This window comes from Spea bombifrons, chromosome 5 (assembly GCF_027358695.1).
Source record: "Spea bombifrons isolate aSpeBom1 chromosome 5, aSpeBom1.2.pri, whole genome shotgun sequence".
Classification (NCBI taxonomy): Eukaryota; Metazoa; Chordata; class Amphibia; order Anura; family Pelobatidae; genus Spea; species Spea bombifrons.
The window spans coordinates 37,262,893-37,290,448 of record NC_071091.1 but is presented as its reverse complement, the minus strand read 5'-3'; the positions used below and the strand labels follow the sequence as shown (position 1 = coordinate 37,290,448).

General features: G+C 39.3%; 1 long non-coding RNA gene across 1 annotated transcript; it reads right to left on the bottom strand.

The window, feature by feature from the left end:
* Positions 1 to 81: 81 nt before the first annotated feature.
* On the bottom strand, positions 82 to 27,246 carry LOC128497580 (uncharacterized). Its single transcript, XR_008354331.1, has 3 exons — positions 27,200 to 27,246; positions 670 to 739; positions 82 to 184 (listed from the first exon to the last, which is right to left on the bottom strand). It is a non-coding gene; the product is annotated as an uncharacterized LOC128497580 (long non-coding RNA).
* Positions 27,247 to 27,556: the final 310 nt, after the last annotated feature.

Below are 27,556 nucleotides of genomic sequence, written 5' to 3'. Positions count from 1 at the left end.
TTCTCACTCCAGCAGCTGCAGAAGCAACAGCTTAAAGACGTAAGTATGTTTTAAAGAAGAGCATTTTGTTCCTTTTTTTTCTCTTTTCCAACGTAGAATACTGTTTGATGAAACATCCAGGCTTTTCTTCCGCAATTGCTTCAGAATTAATCTCAAAATGTGGCTCTGTAGAGGCTACACATGGCTAAGAAAGAAAAGGATACGTTTATAAGTTTCACAATCATTAGATACCCACATCTACTTTGCAAAAAGAAGACCAAATATATCATTAAATCTACTCTAAAACAGCTCGTGATATTACGTATTCTTAAAAGGGCACTCCAGGCATCATATACAATTTAATCCATATAATAGTTGCTGTACTAATTACATTTTAATTTGTGCCACCTTCCACATACATAGTTGAAGAACTTTCCTAGGTCCAACTCCTGCATGAGATGGGGTTGCCCAAACACCTCTCCAGCTTGCCAAAGGGCAAGCAAAGTATATTTAACCCAAAATATTTTTTGTGGTATGTTTAGGAAAGCTTTGAATACAAGTTAAAATGTATACTGTCTCTACCTTGTCAAGAAAGGCAGTTAAACTGCTCAGCATCAAAACTTTTATATATTTAGCCATATAGTATACATTAAAACTCTGATCCTATTCAAAAGGATAAAATGAACTTACATTTTCCATGTTTGGTGAGCTCGGTGTATATGGGTTCTGAAATAACAAAGATCATGCGCAGTCCACATGGCTATGAAAGAGAAAATGATACGCTTTTGAGTTTCACAATCATTAATTAGATACCCACATGCAAAGAAAGGTACTTTGCAAAAAGAAGACCAAATATATCATTAAATTTACTCAAACATCTTGTGATATTATTATGTATTCATAAAAGGGCACTCCAGGCATCATATACAATTTAATCCATATAATAGTTGTTGTACCAATTACATTTTCATTCATGTTACCTTCCATATACATAGCTGAATTCTTAGTAACTTTCCCAGGTCCAACACCTGCATGAGATGGGCATACCTGGGAACTCTCCGTGTTTGACCCAAAGATTGCCGGGTGAGCACTCAAATCCTCCGGGTCACGGGAGCGGGGTCTTGACATGCCCCTCTCCCCGTCCATTTTCCCTTTAAATGGGGGTGTTTCAACGCCCCTTATGTCAGTGGGAACTCCCATTAACATCAGCGGGACCACCCACCGAAATCAGGGGACCTCTCACCGACGTCACGGGACTGCCCGTTGACGTCAGTAGGCAGTCCTGGCCGTGTCCCGCAAGGGAAAGTTCCCAGGTATGGAGATGGGGTTGCCCGAACACTTCTCTAGCTTGCCAAAGGGGCAAGCACAGTATATTTAATACAAAATATTTTTGTGGTATGTTTAACCCCTTAACGTCCATGGACGGGTCAGGCATGGGTAAGGTAACTTAACGACCCATGACGTGTATGACACATCATGAAATTAAACAAGCTCAGAAAGTGATCAACGATCACTTTGCTTAAATGGTGTTGTTGTAATGCCTTGATGTTGAGGCATTCAGAAACAGAGACGCCCGTTTTAAAAGTTGAAAGTTTTAAACTTCAATGGTGTTGCTGAAATGCCTCGATGAGGAGACATTCAGCAACATCAAACACTCACCCCAGGGCGCCCTGTGATCGATCCAGAGAGCGGTCACAACCACCACTGCGAGTGACTTTGCCAATCGCAAGATGGCGGCCGCCCTGTAAAAAAATAAATAAAGTTGAAAAAGTCCGCTAGATGGTCTCCAGACCCTCTAGAGAACTCTGGCTCCACTTACAGGTTGAATACAGGTAATGCATTCAACCATGCAAGTCAATGGAGCCCACCTTTCTAATCACTGTGATTAGTAAAATATATATTTTTTTTAAAAAAGCTTAAAAAAAACATTTAAAAATGATTATGCATCAGAAGAACCATTCAGTTCCAGCAAAATGTAAAAAAAAAATAAAAAATAAAACAAAAGAATAAAAAAAAAATAAAAAAGTTTATTATAAGCAAGTGCTAAAATTAGCACTGTATCTTCCCCAAAATCTTGACATGGAAAGAGTTAAAGTAAAAGCATTTCAAATACTCAAAGGGTGTCTAATTTAAAAAAATAAATGGTTTTATGGGGTAAATTGGAGTGGCCGGGCTCAAAGATAGGGCATTGGCACAGACTGACCAAAGTGAGGGGGGGGGCACACTTCCAAAATGTGGCAGTTTAACCCTAAACACCAGACAAACCCATGCATGTGGGGTATGACTGTACTCGGGAGATGTTGCTGAACACACATTGGGGTGTTGTTTGATAGCGACGTATACCTGGAGCTATACATTTATACCCAAAAAATACAATAAAAAAAAATATGGACTACTACAAACTTTGGCGAAGGCTGATGGTAGAATCTCATGCATGGAAAAGGTTAATATACTAGCATTTGAAATACCTTGGGGTGTCTAGTGTTCAAAAACATATGGTTTGATGGGGTAAATTGAATTAGCCGGCTTCAAAGATGGCCCTATTAGGACATGGGGACAGTAGGACCAGATGTAAAAGTTCCAAGTTAAAAAACGTGCACTTCCTCAATATGGCGTTTTACCTCCCAAACAACCTGACAAACCCATGCATGGGGGGTATCACTGTACTCGGGAGATGTTGCTGAACACATATTGGGGTGTTTGATGGTGACCCTGGAAAAGGCTAAAATACCAGCATTTGAAATACCCTGGAGTGTCTATTTTTAAAAATGTATACGGTTTGATGGGGTAAATTGAAGTAGTCGGCTTCAAAGATGTTCCAAAGAGGAGATGGAGACAGAATGACCAGGTTTGGAAAAAAATGTTTGGAAGTCATAAAATGCCACTTGTACTTATTGCCCAATAGTAGTATCTATTTAGTTAGTTTTACTTCCTTTTGTAGGTGAGTAAAAGATTTTTCAAAGAAAAGTCATAAAAGGTGTTTTTTTTCTTCAAATTTTCACCATGTTTTTATAGTAAATAAAGATATGATAAAAAAATGGTACCTGAAAAAAGCCCATCTTGTCCTGAAAAAAAAATATATAACATGTGCGGGTACACTAAATGGGTAAGTAGAAATTTACAGCTGAACACAAGCATTGCAAAAGTGTTAACAACCTCGCTCCCAAAGGGTACAAAAATAAAAAAATACGCCCGGTCCTTAAGGGGTTAAAAAGGATTAGTCACACTAAATTGTGGCATCAGCTGTATTTTTTTAAAGCGAACTGATCCCAATCCCATCACATAAGATTCTATCCTATATTATTTGCTTAGCACTGATGTCATCTTTATCCAGTACACATGGATGCCGAGGAGTTAAGATTCTATTTTATTTATTTCCATTAAAAGGCCCACCAAAATCCTCAGCACCAGGCTCATAGCGCCTTTAATCCATGAGGTATTGTAGTGTTCCTAGTCAGCTTTTATACCTCTGTCTATTTGTAGTTAACCATTTTACTGCTGGAGTGAATATTCTGCATGGTCAAAAAAATTCCTCTATCACTTAGCTTTTCCACGTTCGTTCTTACAATCCATTCTAATTATACATGCATGTTATTATAGAGCACCACAATAAACAAAATAATACAAATGATATAAGTACAAATTAGTAAAATGTATTGCGTTTGAGTTAGGGCTGCAACTAACGATCTTTTTTTCGATTAATCGGATAAAAAAATAAATGTAAATTTTTTATTTATTTAACCCCTTTAGTCCCTTATAGATGTGCCGGTACGTACATAAAACACATCCAAAGAAACACATATGGACGCACCCGTACGTCCTGACTTTCTTGCAGCGGCAGGCACACAGCCCCGAGGCTACACCGGAGATCAGGCTGTCTGGACTACCCCCTGTGAGCCTGGCATCTCTGGCTTTCTGCTGCCCGATTTCTGTAAGTTTTAAATGCCCCATCGTCTGATTGCCATCCTCTTCCGGGTCACGTCACCCGGAAGGTGGTCGGAGGACAGGATATCCCCTGCAGGGTCTGTCTAGACCCTGCTGGAATTTCCAATCACTCCAATGAGGCACAGATCACAGACACTGGGGGCTTGCATAGAGATCACTGTGTGATCGGTGCAGGGGGATTGCAGGGAGGAGAGTGAGAAACCATGTTTCTCACTCTTCTCCCATGCTGAAAAACAAATCAGCCAATATAAAATGTTTAAAATTATTGCAATCCCATCATACCTAATGTAAAAAGTCTATGAATAATGTACACCTTATAGTATGTTCCCTATAAGTGCTGGGAAAATATGGAAATTCTATATAAATTAGGTATTTCTGAAATCAGGACACCTGAATTAATAAACCTGAAGGTGATTTTCTATAACTTTACCTAATTTTGTGAGGATTCAGAGAGAAAATATTTAAAAAACATCAGGGTTTTTTTTTCTAATTTTCACTAGTTTTTAATAAACTCACCTTAATTTTCAGCTAATTATCTATCTATGGTATCACAATAAAGCTCTATCTCTCCTTGAAAAAATAATACATAGTTTACATGGGTACATACCGCACGTAACCTACCGCAAAAATGGCAGAACTGCTCCGGGCTTTGAGGTACCAAAAACCCCTGGGACTGAAGGGGTTAAAATAATTTAATAAACATACATAATGTTAAAAACAAAACAGTAGAATAAAATAAGGCTGCAACAACTAAGCGATAAAAATCGATGACGATTTTCATTATCGATTAGTCAAATCGATTTTTATCGATTATAAAGTTTTTTTTCCCCATAGCAAATGCTCTGAAAAACTCCTCTCCTTATAATCCGACCTCAAAACAGAGATCGGATTATAACACTATAGGATTATAACGCTGCAGGGGACCTGGATTCCCGTCAGCCGGTGGGTGTCCGTGCGATGCGCACAGACAACTTCCACCTCTCCCATCCACTTCCGCTGGGGCGTAATGGAGGCTGTCTGTGCACATCGTGCAGAACCCCACCGGCTGACAGAGAATCGAGGTCTCCTGCAGAGGATCATCCTCTCTGTCAGCTGGTGGGGGTCTGCGCAATGTGCAGACAGCCTCCGTTACTCCCCTTCACTTCCACTGGGGCTTCTACGAAGCTCCAGTTAGAGTGCCTGTCGGCAACAGAGGTTCACAAAACATCAGCGAGTCGGGTAGAGAGGCAGAGTGGTGTATGGGAGCCACCCTCCCATACACCACTCTGCCTCTCTACCCGACTCCCTAGTGTCTTGTGAACCTCCGTTGCTGACAGGAGGCAGAGTGGTGTATGGGAGGGGGGAGAGAGGCAGAGTGGTGTATGGGAGGGGGGGAAAGAGGCAGAGTGATGTATGGGAGGGAGGGAGAGAGCCAGAGTGGTGTGTGGGAGGGGGGGGAGAGAGGCAGAGTGATGTATGGGAGGGAGGAGGAGGCAGAGTGATGTATGGGGAGGGGGGGAGGCAAAGTGGTGTATGAGGAGGGGGGAGGAGGCAGAGTGGTGTATGGGAGGAGGCAGAGTGGTGTATGGGTGAGCTATAGTGGTGTATAGGGGTATAATAAATTTCAGCGTGGCATATCTGAGTGAGGCAGAGTGGGGAATCAGGGAGTATAATGAATTTCAAGTTGGTGCAGGGCATTTATAAGGGGGCGGAGTGGCACATAGGGAGGTATAAGGCATAAATGGGGCGAGTGGCAGATTGGAAGTTATAAGGCATATCAGGGGACACAGTGTTAGACCTCTAAGTGTGGGGACATGTAGATCGAGACTTATGGTGAGATGTAATATGTGAACTGATTATGGGTACAGTTATATGGGTCCATATAAATATCTCTTGTCAGGGGAAGGTCAGGTTTGGAACGAATCAAAAAAGAAATACAATAAGGAGCAAATGTAAAAAAGTAGATGGAAAGGAAAAAGGATAAGTATAGGGGGAAGTAACACCATATTGTTACTGATCTAATTGTGTATATATAGGCCGGGGTGTTTCTGGGATTTTGAAATCAAAGGCGGTAAAATCAGTGAATAGATATAGAACACAAGACCCCTTTCCCTTCAAAGGAAATCACAGTCCACTCCCCACAAAAAAAAAACAAAAAAAAACAAAAAAAAAAACACACGAAGTCTTTTGGATGTTTCGTAAGTACGTTCTTTATTTGATAATATCCTTCTCCCCTATGAACGAGCACTACATCGGAAGATCGGCACAACTTAAAAGCAGCCCCGTACCTGAACGAAATATCCATCACGGAAGGAGAGATCCGCATCTCAGTAACGGCCCACACAATGACAGACACGGAGGAGGTACTTTTGACGTCATAACGCACGGAGGAGGGACAAACACCGGAGGGGGAAGGAACCAAAGATGGCGCCAATCATGAATAAAAGGACCAACGAAGGAAAGAAAAAACACTACTCCTGAGGAAGCCTAGGAGGCGAAACACGTAGAGAGAGGACTTTTCCAGTATCTTTATCATCATAAGACTGGTTTTTATCCATTTAATTTTTATATACCGTATTTGCTCGATTATAGGACGACCCTGATTAAAAGACGACCCCCCCAAAATCTGAATATTAACTTATGAAAAAAAGAAAAAGCCTGAATATAAGACGACCCTGTAGGAAAAAAGTTTTACCAGTAAATGTTAGTTCATGTAAACTATGTGAACAATTGTTTGTTAATAAAAGCTATGATTGAGAAAAATATTTTGTTTTTATTTCTTTTTTTTTTTTCAACCTGCCCCCCGAGCTATGCACATCTGCCCCCAGGCTTGCCACTCTGCCCCAGAAATGCCTTATACCCCATATATGCCACTGTGCCCCATGATATGCCTTTTAACCCTCTATATGCCACTGTGCCCCATGATATGCCTTTTGACCCCCTATGTGCCACTCTGCCTCCAGAAATGCCTTATACCCCTATATGCCACTCTGGCATTTAGGGGGTTAAAAGGCATATTATGGGGCAGAGTGGCATATAGGGAGGTAAAAGGCATTTCAGGAGGGAGAGTGGCATTAAAGGGGTTAAAAGGCATTTCACAGAGCACTCTGAAATGCCTTACACCCCCCATTTAACACTCCCCATCCCTCCGCCAAACTTACCGGTGCTTCTGGGTTGGGGGGGGCGCATACCACAGGAGGATCCAGGTCCCCTGCATCTGAGCCCCCGGTGCTTAGTCCGGGCAGCATGTAGAGCTCCACGCGGGGACTCAGAAGCACCGGTAAGTTGGGGGGGGTTAACACAGGAGGATCCAGGTCCCCTGCATCTGGGTCCCCAGTGCTTAGTCCGGGAAACATGTAGAGCTCTACGCGATTGTATCGCGTAGAGCTCCACACGCAGCCCGGACTAAGCACCGGGGACTCAGAAGCACCAGTAAATTTGGGGGGGGGGGGGTTTAACACAGGAGGACCCAGGTCCCCTGCATCGCTGCGGGGGATCTGGATCTTAGTCTCATAATCAGACCTATTTGAGGTCTGATTATAAGACGAGGGGTATTTTTCAGAGCATTTGCTCTGGAAAAAACCTTGTCTTATAATCGAGCAGATACGGTATATATCTTTTTAAGGAATTTGGATTTTTAAATATTTATTTGGAATCATGTACCTGTAGTTCACCTGGAATATATACAGGGCTCTGCCCTCAAATAAATTTTCTTTTTATTAACCATCTGATTGGACACTAATTCATAGTGGTTCCTAACATTGATAATAATTGGAGAATATCCACTGAGACCATCACGGGACTGCGGACACACACGAGTGAGGAATTGACTGGGAGATACCTTGGAACATTACACGCTGAACACTTTCTACATAACAGTAAGTGCATCCATCACCTCACGGTGTTCTTTTCCTAAACGATACCATCCCATGTTTCAAATATGCCCCTCTGCCCCCCCCATATATGCCACCCCAAATATGGCACTGTGTCCCTGATATCATAAACCCCCCTCCACCTGGCTTACGACCCGTGCTCCAGAGTGGAGGATCCAGGTCAACTGCAGTGAAGTGGGGTGATTTGGATCTTACTCTTATAGCCAGACCTCTTTCTGATGACCTTGATTACAAGACGAGAGGTATTTTTCAGAGCATTTGCTCAGAAAATAACCTTGTCTTATATTCAAGCACACCTCTTTTAGCCATTTGGTGCGTACTGTATGGTGAACACAGACAAACATGAAAGTAGATAAAACCATTTTTTTTTTATCCAAGGTGTCCGTTTACATTGTAGATTTAAAGTTTTTTTTTATAAATCTGTTCTGGGAGATATGGCTATGTTTTTTCTAGTGAGCGATACACCCTCCACTTTTTCGTTTAACTCCTTTAAGCCCTTCATGACAGGCTGATTTAATTTTTTGTACCGTTCGTGACAATGGTCGTTTTAACATTTCTGCGCTGCTCGTGTTTAGCTGTAATTTTCTTCTTTCCCGTTTACTGAACCAACACAAGTTATATATTGTTTTTTCAGGACAAGAAGGGCTTTCTTTCAATTATTTTGATTGTATCATATTATTTACTATTAACAAAAAAAAAGTATAAAAATTAATATGCCAGTATTTTAACTCTTTCCATGCAAGAATCGTTTTAAGCTAATGTACTAATTTCAGGACTTGCTCACAAAAATATTTATATGGTTTTTTTTTTGCTTTTTTAATTTTTTTTTCCACACAAATTGTAATTTAGTTATAGATATACAGGTTCTGGTATATGTCACTATCAAACAACACCCCAATATGTGTTCAGCAACATCTCCTGAGTACAGCGATACCCCACATGCATGGGTTTGTCAGATTCTTTGGCTGGTAAAAGGCTACTTTTGGGGCATGCGTAATTCAGGTGGTCATTTGGTCATTGTGCCTCCATCTCCTCTTTGGAATATCTTTGAAGCCGGTTAACTCAATTTAACCCATGGGGTTCAAACCATATATTTTTGAAAACTAGACACTCCAGGGTATTCCAAATGCTGTTATTTTAACCCTTTCCATGCACCAATTATAGAACTACACTTTGTCAAACTTTGTAATAGTAATTTTTTTTATTTTTTTTTTCACACAAATTGTATTTTAGTTATAGATATACAGGTCCTGGTATATGCCACTGTCAAACAACCCCCCAATATGTGTTCAGGAACATCTCCTGAGTGCAGTGATACCCGACATGCATGGGTTTGTCGGGTTGTTACAGATTTAAAATGCCACATTTGGGAAGTGCGCTTTTTTTCTCCATTTTGGTCAGTCTGTACCTATGCCCTATCTTTGAGCTAGGCCACTCCAATTTACCCCATCAGCCATTTTTTTTTATATTAGACACCCCTTGGGTATTTGAAGTGCTTTTATTTTAACTCTTTGTTGAGATTTTTGAGAAATTTTAGCACTTGCTCAAAATAATAAACTTTATTTTTTAATTTTATTTTATTTTTTTTAATACTTTTTTTACACATTTTGCTGGTACTGGATGGTTCATCTAGTGACATCACTGCATAATTATTTTTAAATGTTAGCACATTTTTTTTTAATTTTTTTTTTCCCATTTTTTTTTTTTTTTTTTTAATTTTTTACTAATCACATAGTGATTAGAGAGCTGGGCTCCATTGACTTGCATGGTCTGGAGACCATCTAGCGAACTCTTTCTTCTTTATTGTTTTATTTCCCGGGCCGCCGCCATCTTGCGGATGGCGAAGATCACCGGCAGCTGCAGCTGTGACCGCTCTCCGGAGCGGTCACAGCCCACCCAGAGGTAAGTGTTTGGTGTCGCTGGATGCCTCCTGATCGAGGCATTCCAGCGACACCATTTAAGTTTAGGAGGCGATCGTTGATCGCCTGCTAAACGCTTTTAAAACGGGCGTCCGCCGCCATACAATGTATGGCGGCTGTTGACGCCCCGGGGAGGGGCCAGACATGGCCCCCGATGCCGATCTCGGCCTTGCTGAATGCCTCGACATCGAGGCATTGCAGCAAGGCCGTTTAAGCGAAGAAAGTGATCCTTGATCACTTTCTAAGCTTATTTAATTTTTTGACGGTTCAGGACCGTCAAAGGTCATTTAGTGACCTTCTTGTTATGACGGTCCTGAACCGGCAAAGGTCGCGAAGGGGTTAAGGACCGGGCTCATTCTTCATTTTGTACCCTGTGGGACCAAGGCTGTTTTGACACTTTTGTGGTGCTTGTGTTCAGCTGTAATTTTCTCCTCACCCATTTAGTGTACCCACATAAGTTATATATTGTTTTTTTCAGGACAAGATGGGCTTTCTTCAGATACCATTATTTTGATCGTATCATCTTATTTACTATAAAAAAAAAATAAAAAAAACATGGTGAAAAATGGAAAAAAAACCCCCACATTTTATGACTTTTTCAGGGTATTCCAAATGCTGTTATTTTAACCCTTTCCATGCACCAATTATACAACTACACTTTGTCAAACTTTGTAATAGTATTTTTTTTTAATAAAAATTTCCACACAAATTGTACTTTAGTTATAGATATACAGGTCCTGGTATATGCCACTGTCTAACAACACCCCAATATGTGTTCAGGAATATCTCCTGAGTACAGCGATATGCCACATGCATGGGCTTGTCAGATTGTTTGGCTGGCAAAAGGCTATTTTTGGGGCATGCGTAATTCAGGTGGTCATTTGGTCATTCTGCCTCCATCTCCTCTTTGGAATATCTTTGAAGCCGGTTAACTCAATTTAACTCCATCAAACCATATATTTTTGAAAACTAGACACCCCAGGGTATTCCAAATGCTGTTATTTTAACCCTTTCCATGCACCAATTATACAACTACACTTTGTCAAACTTTGTAATAGTAATTTTTTTTCCCCACACAAATTGTACTTTAGGTTCTGGTATATCTATAACTGCCTTCAAGTTGCTCCCTCACAGCGTCTCTTCTCTTGCTCTGCCCAGGAACACAGTGGAGTTACGGGAAGTGACGTCACATCACGTGACTCTGCTGTGTTCCTGGGCGGAGCAAGGGAAGATACACTGTGAGGGAGCAGCACAAAGGCAGCCTTGCAGGACTGCACGGGATTACCGGGACCCACAGGTACAGTGTCTGACTGCCCGCAACACCAGCAAGACCGTCCGCAAGTTTTTTGGCGGGTCCCGCATCCCAATACAGTCCTCGTGTGTGTGTGTGTGTGTGAGAATAGCATGGCATAGGGAGACTAATTACACTCCTATCATGCCCAGGTTCCAGCATGTACTGACTACCTGGGCATGATACGAGTGTGATTGCTGTTAATATTTATATATAGATATAATTGCTATTATTGATTTTATTGGTCCAATTTTGGCATGTTTCTTATTTTTAATAAAAGTGTAGTTCTTTTTTGTTGTTGTTTTAAAGGTAGGGGGGTTATTTTTGGTTTCGGTCCAGAATTTTCATTTCACTGCATCCCTAATTTGCAGGTATACAATAATAATGTATGGAAACATACCATTGCAGGTATAGATCAATTGTAATTCACATAAAAGCCAGCATTAAAAAAGTAAAGATAAAACCCCCTAATTTACAGGCATAGATCACAGGTCGCACATCCAAAGGCCAGCCATGCCGTCCACACAACACCTGACCAGCACTCAAATTACACACATAGGATTTGCCATCTTTGTCCCCAAACAGCCCACCCAGTGCCATCTGTGTCCCATAAAAACACTGTCTGTGCCATCTGGGTGCTCAAAGTCACTCTGCTTGTGCCATCGTTGCCTTTCCACAAACCAATTACACATCTATGATATACACACAAACACTTTTACAGTCACTCACTAATTCACACAATCATTTATTCTCTCACTCATTCACTATTTATTCCACTATTCTTACTATCCCCCTCTCCTGCAGTCCTGTGGCAGGAGCGCGAGGCCTCTGTGCGCGCTGCTTCACTGCTGGAGCGACGGTATATGACGTCATATCCCGGTGCTCAGCATGAAATGCGACGAAGACAGAGGCCTCGTGGAGGAGACTGAGGGGTAATGTTCGGCACCCCTCCCTCACCTCCGCATCAATCAGTGCTGCTTCAAGGCTGCACAAAAAAAAAATAAAAAAAATACGGCGTCTCAATTGGTAGGGCACACGAGAGGGGGACTATCAGCAGCAGTGACAAGGGGAGGGCTGGCAGCCTAAGGGGCAAGTCAAGTCAAGTGGCCCATTGTGCCACCGAATCAGCCCACCATACATGCCCATCTTTTCCTGATTTTCCAACGCATAATGATGTAATAAAGCAAGAGAAATATGATTCAAATGTGGTTTATAACATAATTAAATGTATTAACAACAAAGGATGGTAAAAAAAAAAGCAAGACCTAATGACACCTTGATGCTCAGCCAGTTAAATGTCCCTCATGATACTGGCTGAGGATTATTGGAAGTATAGTACGCAGCAGCAGGGAAATTGTAAAGGCTAATATGAGTACCCTACCAGGATCATACCTTAAAGTGGGCCCGTACACTGTCAAATATTAATTCACTTGAAGGGCTGATTGGGGACAGAGATGACATGGGGGGCTGAAAGAGGACAGAGGTGACACTGGGGAGCTGAACTTGTGAACACATACAGATTTATTTTTTGTTTAATAATTTAAAAAAGCATTATGTTGTTTGTCCCCCACAGACTTACATGCACACACACCGATTTTTTTGTTTTTACCAAATAGAAAAACAGTTTTTAGAAAAATAAATGCTTACTGTTTACTGACCTTCTACTTCTTCCACTTTGGGGCTTTTTTCCTCTTGACCTCCGTCCTCTGGTAACTGCACACTGCCGTTTTCCATGGTAAGCATGATGTCACCGACACGACATCCGATGCTCCAGCAGTCCGAGTGCGAGGGGGCGGAGCTTTCACCCCTCACGCTGTTCCCATCACTATGCGGCCATCAGATTGCTGGAAAACTAATCTAAACGACCGATGCCTGATGAAGCTGGCCGGAGCTAGTTTAATACTTTTTTTTAAAATTTATTTAATATGCCGGATCGGCTTGCCATATTAAGGGGTGGGGGGGGGGGGAGTATTAAAGTAGCACCGGCCAGCGGCATCAGCACGCCGCGGCCGTTTAGATTAGATTTCCAGCAATCTGATGGCCGCATAGTGATGGGAGCAGCGCAGGAGCTTTCATCCCTCACGATGGCGCAGCTCCCATCACTAGGTGGCCATTGCACACGGCCACTGGATGCTGATGCCGCCGGTCGGCGCTACTTGGGAGGCAATAGCCCCCCTGCCCAGCCAGCACCTGGCAGTGATTATCACAGTCTTTAGCAACACAGGATCGTGGGACATACTAAAATGAATGACAAAATGGAATGCCCATAGACTTTAATGGGGAGGAATGCCCATAGACTATAATGGAAGGGAAAATAATTGATTTTTAAATTAAAGCTTAAGAAATAGCATTTAGATATTTGACACACATACTCCCCTAGTACAGACACAGGACCTAAAACTCATTAAGTGGGATTATAGCTGTTTTCTATGGACTGACAGGTGAATGACAGTTTTGAGTTAATGCCGATAGGATATAATGGTGGAAAAATTTAACTTGTTTTTTTTTTTTTTGCGAAAACCATCTGACATATCATATAGATCTTTGTCATGTATACTCCCCTAGTACAGGTATAGGTTCTAAACCTCATATTAAGTGGAATTATAGCTGTATTCTATGGAATGACAGGTGGATGACAGTATTGAGTGAATGCCCATAGGATATAATGGGAGAAAAAGGAAACCTTTTTTCCCCCCCAGACAAAACCATCTGACATATCATATAGATCTTTGTCATGTATACTCCCCTAGTACAGGTATAGGTTCTAAACCTCATATTAAGCGGGATTATAGCCGTTTTCTATGGAATGACAGTATTCAGAGGAAACCATCAGACAGACACCTGATTAGGGCTGCAAGGGACGTACTAAACAGCATATTGGGGATGATGGGATGATTGGCTGCAATGCTCAGCACTATCAATAGGTGTCAGTATACTTTTTACACTCATGGTAAATCAAAGCATGTTCTTTTTGGTAGTTCTTGATACTAAGTTGCAACGAATACATTGCAAAAAGAAGCTGCAAATGTTTAACTGTTTACTTGCTGAAATATATACAGTTTTATAAAGGAATCATGGTAAATTCTATAGAAATAATAGAAACGTTTTAAGTAATCAACATATTGATATAATATGGTACATGTATGTGCAAACACCATATTTTACCTGTTTTGATTGGCACAATATGGGAATATATATTATTATTATTTTTACATGGGGATTATGGGTGGAATATTATAGTTACACATGCTAAGGAACATATTTGACCCATTTCTGATAAGAATATGGGTATAATTATTTTTTTACATGGGGAATATGGGTGGAATATTATAGTTACACATGCTAAGGAACATATTTGACCCATTTCTGATAAGAATATGGGTATAATTATTTTTTTACATGGGGATTTTGGGTGGAATATTATATTTACACATGCTAAGGAACATATTTGACCCATTTCTGATAAGAATATGGGTATAATTATTTTTTTACATGGGGATTATGGGTGGAATATTATAGTTACACATGCTAAGGAACATATTTGACCCATTTCTGATAAGAATATGGGTATAATTATTTTTTTACATGGGGATTATGGGTGGAATATTATAGTTATACATGCTAAGGAACATATTTGACCCATTTCTGATAAGAGTATGAGTATAATTATTTTTTTACATGGGGATTATGGGTGGAATATTATAGTTATACATGCTAAGGAACATATTTGACCCATTTCTGATAAGAATATGGGTATAATTATTTTTTTACATGGGAATATGGGTGGAATATTATAGTTACACATGCTAAGGAACATATTTGACCTGTTTCGGATAAGAATATGGGTATACTCATATTTTACATGGGGAATATGGGTGGAATATTATAGTTATACATGCTAAGGAACATATTTGACCCATTTCTGATAAGAATATGGGAGTATTATTATTTTTACATGGGGAATATGGGTGGAATATTATAGTTATACATGCTAAGGAACATATTTGACCCATTTCTGATAAGAATATGGGTATAATTATTTTTTTACATGGGGAATATGGGTGGAATATTATAGTTATACATGCTAAGGAACATATTTGACCCATTTCTGATAAGAATATGGGTATAATTATTTTTTTACATGGGGAATATGGGTGGAATATTATAGTTACACATGCTAAGGAACATATTTGACCCATTTCTGATAAGAATATGGGTATAATTATTTTTTTACATGGGGATTATGGGTGGAATATTATAGTTACACATGCTAAGGAACATATTTGACCCATTTCTGATAAGAATATGGGTATAATTATTTTTTTACATGGGGATTATGGGTGGAATATTATAGTTACACATGCTAAAGAACATATTTGACCCATTTCTGATAAGAATATGGGTATAATTATTTTTTTACATGGGGATTATGGGTGGAATATTATAGTTATACATGATAAGGAACATATTTGACCCATTTCTGATAAGAATATGGGTATAATTATTTTTTTTTCATGGGGAATATGGGTGGAATATTATAGTTACACATGCTAAGGAACATATTTGACCGGTTTCGAATAAGAATATGGGTATACTTATATTTTACATGGGAATATGGGTGGAATAGTATAGTTACACATGCTAAGGAACATATTTGACCCATTTCTGATAAGAATATGGGAGTATTATTATTTTTACATGGGGATTTTGGGTGGAATATTGGAACACATTTGACACATTTCTGATAAGAATATGGGAATATTATTATTTTTACATGGGGATTATGGGTTGAATATCATGGTTACAGATGCCAAGGAAAAAATTTGACCTGTTTCGGATAAGAATATGGGTATACTCATTTTTTTACATGGGGATTATGGGTGGAATATTATAGTTACACATGCTAAGGAACATATTTGACCCATTTCTGATAAGAATATGGGTATAATTATTTTTTTACATGGGGATTATGGGTGGAATATTATAGTTATACATGCTAAGGAACATATTTGACCCATTTCTGATAAGAGTATGAGTATAATTATTTTTTTACATGGGGATTATGGGTGGAATATTATAGTTATACATGCTAAGGAACATATTTGACCCATTTCTGATAAGAATATGGGTATAATTATTTTTTTACATGGGAATATGGGTGGAATATTATAGTTACACATGCTAAGGAACATATTTGACCTGTTTCGGATAAGAATATGGGTATACTCATATTTTACATGGGGAATATGGGTGGAATATTATAGTTATACATGCTAAGGAACATATTTGACCCATTTCTGATAAGAATATGGGAGTATTATTATTTTTACATGGGGAATATGGGTGGAATATTATAGTTATACATGCTAAGGAACATATTTGACCCATTTCTGATAAGAATATGGGTATAATTATTTTTTTACATGGGGAATATGGGTGGAATATTATAGTTATACATGCTAAGGAACATATTTGACCCATTTCTGATAAGAATATGGGTATAATTATTTTTTTACATGGGGAATATGGGTGGAATATTATAGTTACACATGCTAAGGAACATATTTGACCCATTTCTGATAAGAATATGGGTATAATTATTTTTTTACATGGGGATTATGGGTGGAATATTATAGTTACACATGCTAAGGAACATATTTGACCCATTTCTGATAAGAATATGGGTATAATTATTTTTTTACATGGGGATTATGGGTGGAATATTATAGTTACACATGCTAAAGAACATATTTGACCCATTTCTGATAAGAATATGGGTATAATTATTTTTTTACATGGGGATTATGGGTGGAATATTATAGTTATACATGCTAAGGAACATATTTGACCCATTTCTGATAAGAATATGGGTATAATTATTTTTTTTTCATGGGGAATATGGGTGGAATATTATAGTTACACATGCTAAGGAACATATTTGACCGGTTTCGAATAAGAATATGGGTATACTTATATTTTACATGGGAATATGGGTGGAATAGTATAGTTACACATGCTAAGGAACATATTTGACCCATTTCTGATAAGAATATGGGAGTATTATTATTTTTACATGGGGATTTTGGGTGGAATATTGGAACACATTTGACACATTTCTGATAAGAATATGGGAATATTATTATTTTTACATGGGGATTATGGGTTGAATATCATGGTTACAGATGCCAAGGAAAAAATTTGACCTGTTTCGGATAAGAATATGGGTATACTCATTTTTTTACATGGGGATTATGGGTGGAATATTATAGTTACACATGCTAAGGAACATATTTGACCCATTTTTGATAAGAATATGGGAGTATTATTATTTTTATATGGGGATTATGGGTGGAATATTATAGTTACACATGCTAAGGAACATATTTGACCCATTTCTGATAAGAATATGGGAGTATTATTATTTTTATATGGGGATTATGGGTAGAATTTTATAGTTTAACATGCCAAGGAACACATTTGACCCATTTCTGATAAGAAAATGGGAATATTATTATTTTTACATGGGGATTATGGGTTGAATATCATGGTTACAGATGCCAAGGAACAAATTTGACCTTTTTCTGAAAGGAATATGGGAGTATTATTATTTTTATATGGGGATTATGGGTGGAATATTATAGTTACACATGCTAAGGAACATATTTGACCCATTTCTGATAAGAATATGGGTATAATTATTTTTTACATAGGGAATATGGGTGGAATATTATACTTACACATGCTAAGGAACACATTTGACCTGTTTTTGATAAGAATATGGCTATAAATATTTTTTTACATGGGGAATATGGGTGGAATATTATAGTTACGCATGCCAAGGAACACATTTGACCCATTTCTGATAAGAATATGGGTATAATTATTTTTTTACATGGGGATTATGGGTGGAATATTATATTTACACATGCTAAGGAACATATTTGACTCATTTCTGATAAGAATATGGGTATAATTATTTTTTTACATGGGGATTATGGGTGGAATATTATAGTTACACATGCTAAGGAACATATTTGACCCATTTCTGATAAGAATATGGGTATAATTATTTTTTTACATGGGGAATATGGGTGGAATATTATAGTTATACATGCTAAGGAACATATTTGACCCATTTCTGATAAGAATATGGGAGTATTATTATTTTTACATGGGGATTATGGGTGGAATATTATAGTTACACATGGTAAGGAACGTATTTCACCTGTTTCTGATAAGAATATGGGTATAATTATTTTTTACGGGGGGATTATGGGTGGAATATTATAGTTACACATGCTAAGGAACATATTTGACCCATTTCTGATAAGAATATGGGTATAATCTTTTTTTAAAATGGGGATTATGGGTGGAATATTATAGTTAAAAATGCTAAGGAACACATCTGACCTTTTTCTCATAAGAATATGGGGTAGCTGTGCAAGGTACTCAGCCACACAGGGCAGGGTAGCCAAGCGTGGTAGTCAGCAGGATACAAATGAAAATGCTTAGAGAAATAAATAACGAGAACTTTTGCAAAGTGTTGGCCATATAAAAATACATTATGGACAATGATTCCATCTTAATTAGGTAATTAATGAAACCGGTGGAAATGGTGCACTATGCCACACCTCGGACACTATATATTTACCGGCATAAGAAAAGAAAAAACAATCCTCTTTAGAAGTGATGGCTTAATGGCCAATTACAATGAAAAATATATCAAAACATCATAGTGCAACTATGCTATTCCACCATTATTCCCAATGAAAAATATTAATTATAGCCATATTTCAATCAGAAAAAGGTCCAATGTGTTCCTTACCATGTGTAACCATGATATTGCACCCATAATCCCCATGTTGAAACATGATAGCCATATTCTTATCAGAAAAAGGCCAGATATTAGAGTTAGCATGTGTAACCATGATATTCCACGCATAATCCCCTTATATGACAATAATTATACCCGTTTACTTAAAAGAAACACATCAAATATGTTACTAGGCACGTGCAACCATGATATTCCATCCATAATCCCCATGTAAAAATATCTATAACTATATTCCTATCAGAAACAGGTCAAATGTGTCCCTTTGATCATTCTATTCCTCCCATAATCCCTATGTAGAAAAAATATACCAACATTCTTATCAGAAATGGGTCGAATATGTTACTAAGGGTGTGTAACCATGAAATTTCACCCATAATCCCCATGTAGAAAAACATTTATAACCATTTTCTTAACAGAAATAGGTCAAATATGTTACATGGCACATGCAATCATATCATAGTATCCATAATATCTATGAAAAAAATTAATCATACCCATTTTCCTACCAGAAACAAGTGAAATACATCACTAGCCATGTGTAACCATAATATTCCACCCATAATCCCCATGTTGAAAAATGATTTTACCCATATTCTTATCAGAAACAGGTCAATTATGTTCCATGGCATGCGTAACCTTGATATTGCGCCCAAAATCCCCATGTAGAAAATAATTATAGCCATATTCTTAACAGAAACTTGTTAAATAAGGTACTAAACATGTGTAACCATACTATTCCATCCATAATCCCCATATATAAAATTTATTTATAGCCATATCCTTATCAGAAACAGGTCAAATGTGTTCCTTAGGATGTGTAACTATAATATTCCACCCACAATCCCCATGTAAAAATAATAAAATTCCCATATTCTTATCAGAAGCAGGTCAAATGTGTTCTTTGGCATTTGTAACCATGATATTCCACCCATAATCCCCATGTAAAAAAATATTTATAGCCACATTCTTATCAGAAACAGGTCAAATGTGTTCCTTAGCATGTGTAACTATAATATTCCACCCATTATCCCCATGTAAAAAAATGAGTATACCCATATTCTTATCAGAAATGGGTCAAATGTGTTCCTTAGCATGTGCAACTATAATATTCCACCCATAATCCCCATTTAAAAATAATAATACTCCCATATTCTTATCAAAAATGGGTCAAATATGTTCCTAAGCATGTGTAACTATAATATTCCACCCATAATCCCCATATAAAAATAATAATACTCCCATATTCTTATAAAAAATGGGTCAAATATGTTCCTTAGCATGTGTAACTATAATATTCCACCCATATTCCCCATGTAAAAAAATAATTATACCCATATTCTTATCAGAAATGGGTCAAATATGTTCCTTAGCATGTGTAACTATAATATTCCACCCATAATCCCCATGTAAAAAAATATTTATAGCCATATTCTTATCAAAAACAGGTCAAATGTGTTCCTTAGCATGTGTAAATATAATATTCCACCCATAATCCCCATTTAAAAATAATAATACTCCCATATTCTTATCAGAAATGGGTCAAATATGTTCCTTAGCATGTGTAACTATAATATTCCACCCATAATCACCATGTAAAAAAATATTTATAGCCATATTCTTATCAAAAACAGGTCAAATGTGTTCCTTAGCATGTGTAAATATAATATTCCACCCATAATCCCCATGTAAAAAAATGAGTATACCCATATTCTTATCCGAAATGGGTAAAATATGTTCCTTAGCATGTGTAACTATAATATTCCACCCATAATCCCCATGTAAAAATAATAATATTCCCATATTCTTATCAGAAATGGGTCAAATTTGTTCCTTGGCATCTGTAACCATGATATTCAACTCATAATCCCCATGTAAAAATAATAATAATATATATTCCCATATTGTGCCAATCAAAACAGGTAAAATATGGTGTTTGCACATACATGTACCATATTATATCAATATGTTGATTACTTAAAATGTTTCTATTATTTCTATATAATTTACCATGATTCCTTTATAAAACTGTATATATTTCAGCAAGTAAACAGTTAAACATTTGCAGCTTCTTTTTGCAATGTATTCGTTGCAACTTAGTATCAAGAACTACCAAAAAGAACATGCTTTGATTTACCATGAGTGTAAAAAGTATACTGACACCTATTGATAGTGTTGAGCATTGCAGCCAATCATCCCATCATCCCATCATCCCCAATATGCTGTTTAGTACGTCCCGGCTGCAACCAACGATTATTTTCATAATCGATTAGTTGGCCGATTAATCGGATAAAAAAAAAATTAAAATTTTTCATTTAAAATAATTTAATAAACAAATTATGTAAAATACAAACAGCAGAATAAAAAAAAAAAACTTTGATAAAATGCATTTCTTGTCTTTATTTCCCAACCAGCCCCCCCAAATTATGCACATTTGAGCCCAGACATGCCACGCTGCCTCCCACATATGCCACTGTGCCTGATATGCCTTATACCCCGATACACCACTCCATCCTCCCCAGACATGCCACTCTGCCCCTAAATTAACTCTAAATACCCCATCAAAACAACTACCCTAAATTAACCCTAAACACTCCATTAACCATAACTGCCCCTAAATTAACCCTAAACACACCATTAACCACAACTGCCTCAAATTAACCCCAGACACCGCATTAACCACAGCTCCTCCTAAATTAACCCTAAACACCCCATTAACCATAGCTGCCCCTAAATTAACTCTAAACACCCTATTAACCATAACTGCCCCTAAACACCCCATTAACCATAATTGCCCCAAATTAACCCTAAACTGCCCCAAATTAACCCTAAACTGCCCCTAAATTAACCACCACCTCCCCTAACTTTCAGTAGCCCAAATATTAATTGTATACTTACAGTTAGATGAATGTCACAGCGGGGCCAGTTGTCACAGTGATTACAGGGAGGGACTGGTAAGTAGGAGCTGCTGCTGTGAGTCACTGAAACGGATTATATAACGAGGGGTATTTTTCAGAGCTTTTGCTCTGAAAAAAACCCTCATTTTATAATCGATAAAAATTGATTCAACCAGGGCTGGCCCAAGGCAAAATGCCGCCTGGGGCGAATTTTAAAATGCCGCCCCCCCCCTTTCTACCCTTCCTCTCCCTCCATCCCTGACATTATGTACCCCCCCCCACTTACCTTTCAGCAGTCCTGCGGCGAGACTCCCTGTTCGGCCTCGGTGCCGGCTTGTAATGCTGAGCTAGGCATTCATCCTCTGCACATGTGAACCATCTGCTACTCTCATTTTGGAGAAGAGATGACAGATATGTAACCAATGGTCTTTCAAAAACAGTAACATTCATGTTCATATTCAGAAGCGCTTTGTGCTTCTTACTTTTTTTTGCTTTTTTTTTTTTACGTTTTCAAAAAAAAAAAAAAAAAAAAAAATACCAGATACATTTCCATCTTTATTCAACTTTTACAAAAAACCTGTGTTGTATTTGCAATTGTTTGATATCCATGATAGCAGAGCATTTCTGTGTATTATTTGAAGAAAAGATGAAAGGGTTAAACAATAAAGACATTTTCACAGCATTTTTTGCTCATTTTAAACCAAGGGTGCCAATATTAGTGGTGGTGGGGGGTACTGTATACCTTTATACAGCAGTATAGCTTTTTCTGGCCACTATTGTGGGTTAAACTCCAAGCATATTATATACCGTATTGGCTCGGATATAGGCCGCCCCTGTATATAGGCCGCACCCTAAAAGTTTGGTGCTTTTTTAAAGAAAAAGTTTTTTTCTTTAAAAAAGCACCCAAAAAAACATGCTGCCACTCTGTCCCCCCCCCGAGATATGCTGCCACTGTCCTCCCTCCCCGAGGTATGCTACCACTGTCCTCCCCCCCGAGATATGCTGCCACTGTCCTCCCCCCCCCGAGATATGCTGCCACTGTCCCCCCCCCCCGAGATATGCTGCCACTGTCCCCCCCCCGAGATATGCTGCCACTGTCCTCCTCCCCCCCCCCCCCCGAGATATGCGGCCACTGTCCTCCCCCCCCCCCCCCGAGATATGCTGCCACTGTCCTCCTCTGCCCCCCCCGACTTACCGGAGCAGACTCCCGGGTGTCTTGCGGGACCGGCGGGGGACATCTATGCAATACGCGTATACAACTTCCGGTGGACCCCCGCAAGACACCCGGGATTCTGCTCCGGTAAATCGGGGGTGGGCAGAGGTAAAACGCATCGTGCGGACGGTCCGCACGATGCGCTTAGACAACCTCCCGTGCCGGCACCCCCCCCCGTGGGAAGTGCTGGCAGGGGAGGCTGTCTGAGCGTATCGGGGAGTAGGATGCAGGTCCCCTGCACCGCTGCGGGGGATCTGTATCCTAACCCCGCTGCCTGCCCGGCGCCCGGGACTGTATGTCCCGGGCGTCGGGCGCTAGACCCCGAATATAGGCCGCACCCCCACTTTAAAGACTTAAAGTGGGGGAAAAAAGTGCGGCCTATATTCGAGCCAATACCGTATATCCCAGTAACTACCGAAATAAATACCATATGAGTATGCCTTATGAGGCTGTTTCCAAAATCAAGGCAAATACCTAAGGTTTTTTTTTTTTTCTTTCTTACCGTATTTGCTCGATTATAAGACGAGGTTTTTTTCAGAGCAAATGCTCTGAAAAATACCCCTCGTCTTCTAATCGGGGTCGTCTTCTAATCAGACCTCAAATAGAGGTCTGATTAGGAGACTAAGATCCAGATCCCCCGCACCGCTGCAGGGGACCTGGATCCTCCTGTCTCACCCGACCCCCCCCCCCTCCATACACACACTTACCGGTGCTTCCTGCTTTGTTGCCAGGGCAGCGGGTTGACGTCTACGCGATGCGCGTAGACAACGTCCGCTGCAGCCGGAAGGAGGTGTGGCTAGCAGCGGGGGTTGTCTGCGTCGGTCGCATAGACCTTCCCCGACTGTCAGAGTCGGGGAAAGTATACGCGACGGACGCATACAAACCCCCGCTGCTAGCCACACCTCCTTCCGGCTGCAGCAGAAGGCGACGTCAACCCGCTGCCCTGGCTGGAAGCACCGGTAAGAGAGGGGGGAGAGCGGGGGAAGGGGGGTGAGAGAGAGAGGGGGGGGAGAGAGAGAGAGGGGGTGAGAGAGAGAGAGAGAGAGAGAGGAGAGAGAGAGAGAGAGAGTGTGTTAGTTAAATGGGGTTATAGGGTGTGTGTGTGTTAAATGGGGGCATAGGGCATTTCTGGAGTGGCGTTAAGGGGGCATTTAATAGAGCACTCTGCCTCCTGAAATGCCTTATACCTCCCTATATGCCACTCTGCCCCATAATATGCCTTTTAACCCCCTAAATGGCAGAGTGGCATATAGGGGTATAAGGCATTTCTGGAGGCAGAGTGCTCTATACAATGCCTTTTAACTCCCTTAATGCCACTCTGCCTCCTGAAATGCCTTATACCTCCCTATGTGCCACTCTGCCCCATAATATGCATTTTAACCCCCTAAATGCCAGAATGGGATATAGGGGTATAAGGCATTTCTGGAGGCAGAGTGGCACATAGGGGGTCAAAAGGCATACCATGGGGCACAGTGGCATATAGAGGGTTAAGAGGCATATCATGGGCCACAGTGCCATATTGGAGTGGCAAGCCTGGGGGCAGATGTGCGTAACTGGGGGACAGTTTGGAAAATACAAGAAATAAAAACAAAAGAAATCTTTTTCTCAATCATAGCTTTTATTAAAAAAAAGAGTTTACATGAATTAACATTTACTGGTAAAACTTTTTTCCTTTGGGGTCGTCTTATATTCAGGCTTTTTCTTTTTTTCCTAAGTTAATATTCAGATTTTGGGGGGTCGTCTTATAATCAGGGTCGTCTTATAATCGAGCAAATACGGTACTTTGCACTGGCTATGTATATTTTTTAATAGAATAAACTGTGAAAAATTAAATCTTTCCTATTTTTAGAAAAAAAAAAAATTCATATTAAAAAATGGTTTATGTATAAAAAAATTTCAATTATGGTTGAATAAAGATGGAAATGTATCTGATTTTTTTTGGAAAGCATTGTAAAAAAGAAAACACTGGTCATTAATGGGTTAATCACAGCCTTAAATAAATGTTACCAATTTAATTATGTATTATGCTGGGCTAATTTGTCAATGTTTTAACAGCGGAATAAGCCTAGGTTGGTCCATCTTAACACGTCTAAATCAGTATATTAAAATATCCAATATGCTCCCTATTGCCTGCAAGTATGAGATGGTTGACTTTAGTTAGTGGTGAGAAATGCAGAATTTGCTTTTGCATCTCCACACAAAGAGTGCAAATGTAATACACAGAACAGGAAAAAATGCAGCCGTGGTTCACAAAGTAAGAAGCACAAAGCGCTTCTGAATATGAACATGAATGTTACTGTCTTTGAAAGACCATTGGTTACATAGCTGTCATCTCTTCTCCAAAATGAGAGTAGCAGATGGTCCACATGTGCAGAGGATGCATGCCCAAGAACATTTTCTCCCCCTCTGATTGCATGGTTTTATGTTGCCGCTGTCACCAATGGTATCATGCAGCATGCCTTTTACAAAGCACCTCAAAACTGCCAACATATTACAAGTGTCACCAGTGTTCAAAATTACAAAAATCTATATGATGTGTCAGATGGTTTTCGCAGAAAAAACAGTTTGATTTCTCTCCCATTATATCCTATGGACATTCACTCAATTCTGTCATTCACCTGCCACTCCCTAGAAAACCGCTATAATTCCACTTAATCTGTGTTTTAGAACCTATAACTGTACTAGGGAAGTATACATGACAAAAATCTATTTCTCTGAAAAACAGGTTTGAGTTTTCTCTTTATATCCTATGGGCATTCCCTTAAACACAGCTATAATTCCACCTAATCTGACACTTAGATCAGGTGTCTGTAATAGGGGAGTATGTGTGCCACAGATCTACGCGATATGTCTGATAGTTTTCTCTGAATACTGCCATTCACCTGTCATTCCATAGAAAACAGCTATAATCCCACATAATCTGAGTTTTAGATCCTGTGTCTGTACAAGGGAGTATATGATATTTCAGAGGGTTTTATCTGAAAAACAGGTTACATTTTTCTCCCATTATACCCTATGGGCATTCACTCAATACTGTCATTCACCTGTCATTCCATAAAAAACAGCTATAACTCCACTTAATAGGAGGTTTAGAACCTATACCTGTACTAGGGGAGTATACATGACAAAGATCTATATGATATGTCAGAGGGTTTTCTCTAAAAAAAACAAGTTTGATTTTTCTTCCATTATATCCTATGGGCATTCACTCAAAACTGTGATTCACCTGTCATTCCGTAGAAAACAGCTATAATCCCACATGATATGAGTTTTAGATCCTGCCTCTGTACTAGGGGAGTATATGTGCCAAAGATCTATATGATATTTCAGAGGGTTTTGTCTGAAAAACAGGTTTGATTTTTCTCCCATTATATCCTATGGGCATTCCATCAATACTGTTATTCACTTGTCATTCCATAGAAAACAGCTATAATTCCACTTAATATGAGTTTTAGATCCTGTGTCTGTACTAGGGGAGTATGTGTACCAAAGATCTATAGGATATGTCAGATGGTTTTCTCTAAAAAACAAGATTATTTTTTTCTCCCATTATATCCGATGGGCATTCACTCAAAACTGTCATTCACCTGTCATTCCATAGAACACAGCTATAATCTCACTTAATATGAGTTTTAGAACCTGTCTCGGTACTAGGGGAGTATATGTGCCAAAGATCTATATATGTCAGATGGTTTTGTCAGAAAAGTAGGTTTCATTTTTCTCCCATTATATCCTACGGACATTCACTCAAAACTGTCATTCGCCTGTCATTCCATAGAAAACAGCTATAATCCCACATAATCTGAATTTTAGATCACATGTGTGTACTAGGGAAGTATGTGTGTCAAAGATCTAAATGCTATTTCTTAAGCTTTTATTTAAAAATCAATTATTCTTTTCCTTTCCGTTATAGTCTATAGTCTAGTTATAGCCATTCCTCCCCATTTAAGCCTATGGGCATTTCATTTTGTCACTCGTTTTAGTACGCCATTGGTACCAAAAGAGTAAAATACCCGCTCTGACTCACCCCCTCATGTTTCTCTGCTATTTTTATAAGAAAATGTTTTCCTTTAATCAAAGAAATGTACACAATATTTTAAAAAATGTTCTCTAAATATACACATCACACATTTTAACCAAAAACACTGGGCCGATCCAGGGATGCTTCAACATGGCAATTGCGGCCCCCTCATAACAGTAAACATGCTTCAGGGCTATGTCATAAAAAGTAGGTCCCAAGTTCTGGACTTACCTCCTTCTTCGCACAATAACCAATGGTCTCTGCTCCACTTACTCTACAAATGGGGAAATAAAAAAACAAAAGGCGGTGCTTCAACTGGCGTGACGCACGTGAGGGGGCGTGACGCACGTGAGGGGGCGTGACGCACGTGAGGGGGCGTGACGCACGTGAGGGGGCGTGACGCACGTGAGGGGGCGTGACGCACGTGAGGGGGCGCACCGCTCTCCAGCAGCGGTGACCCTGATTATTACAATCTTTAGCAACATAGGATCGTTCCTAACCAGGTACGTCATTGGTACCAAAAAGGGTTAAATACCCACTCTCATTCACCCCCTCAAGATATTCCTGTCACCATTCATGATCGTTCGA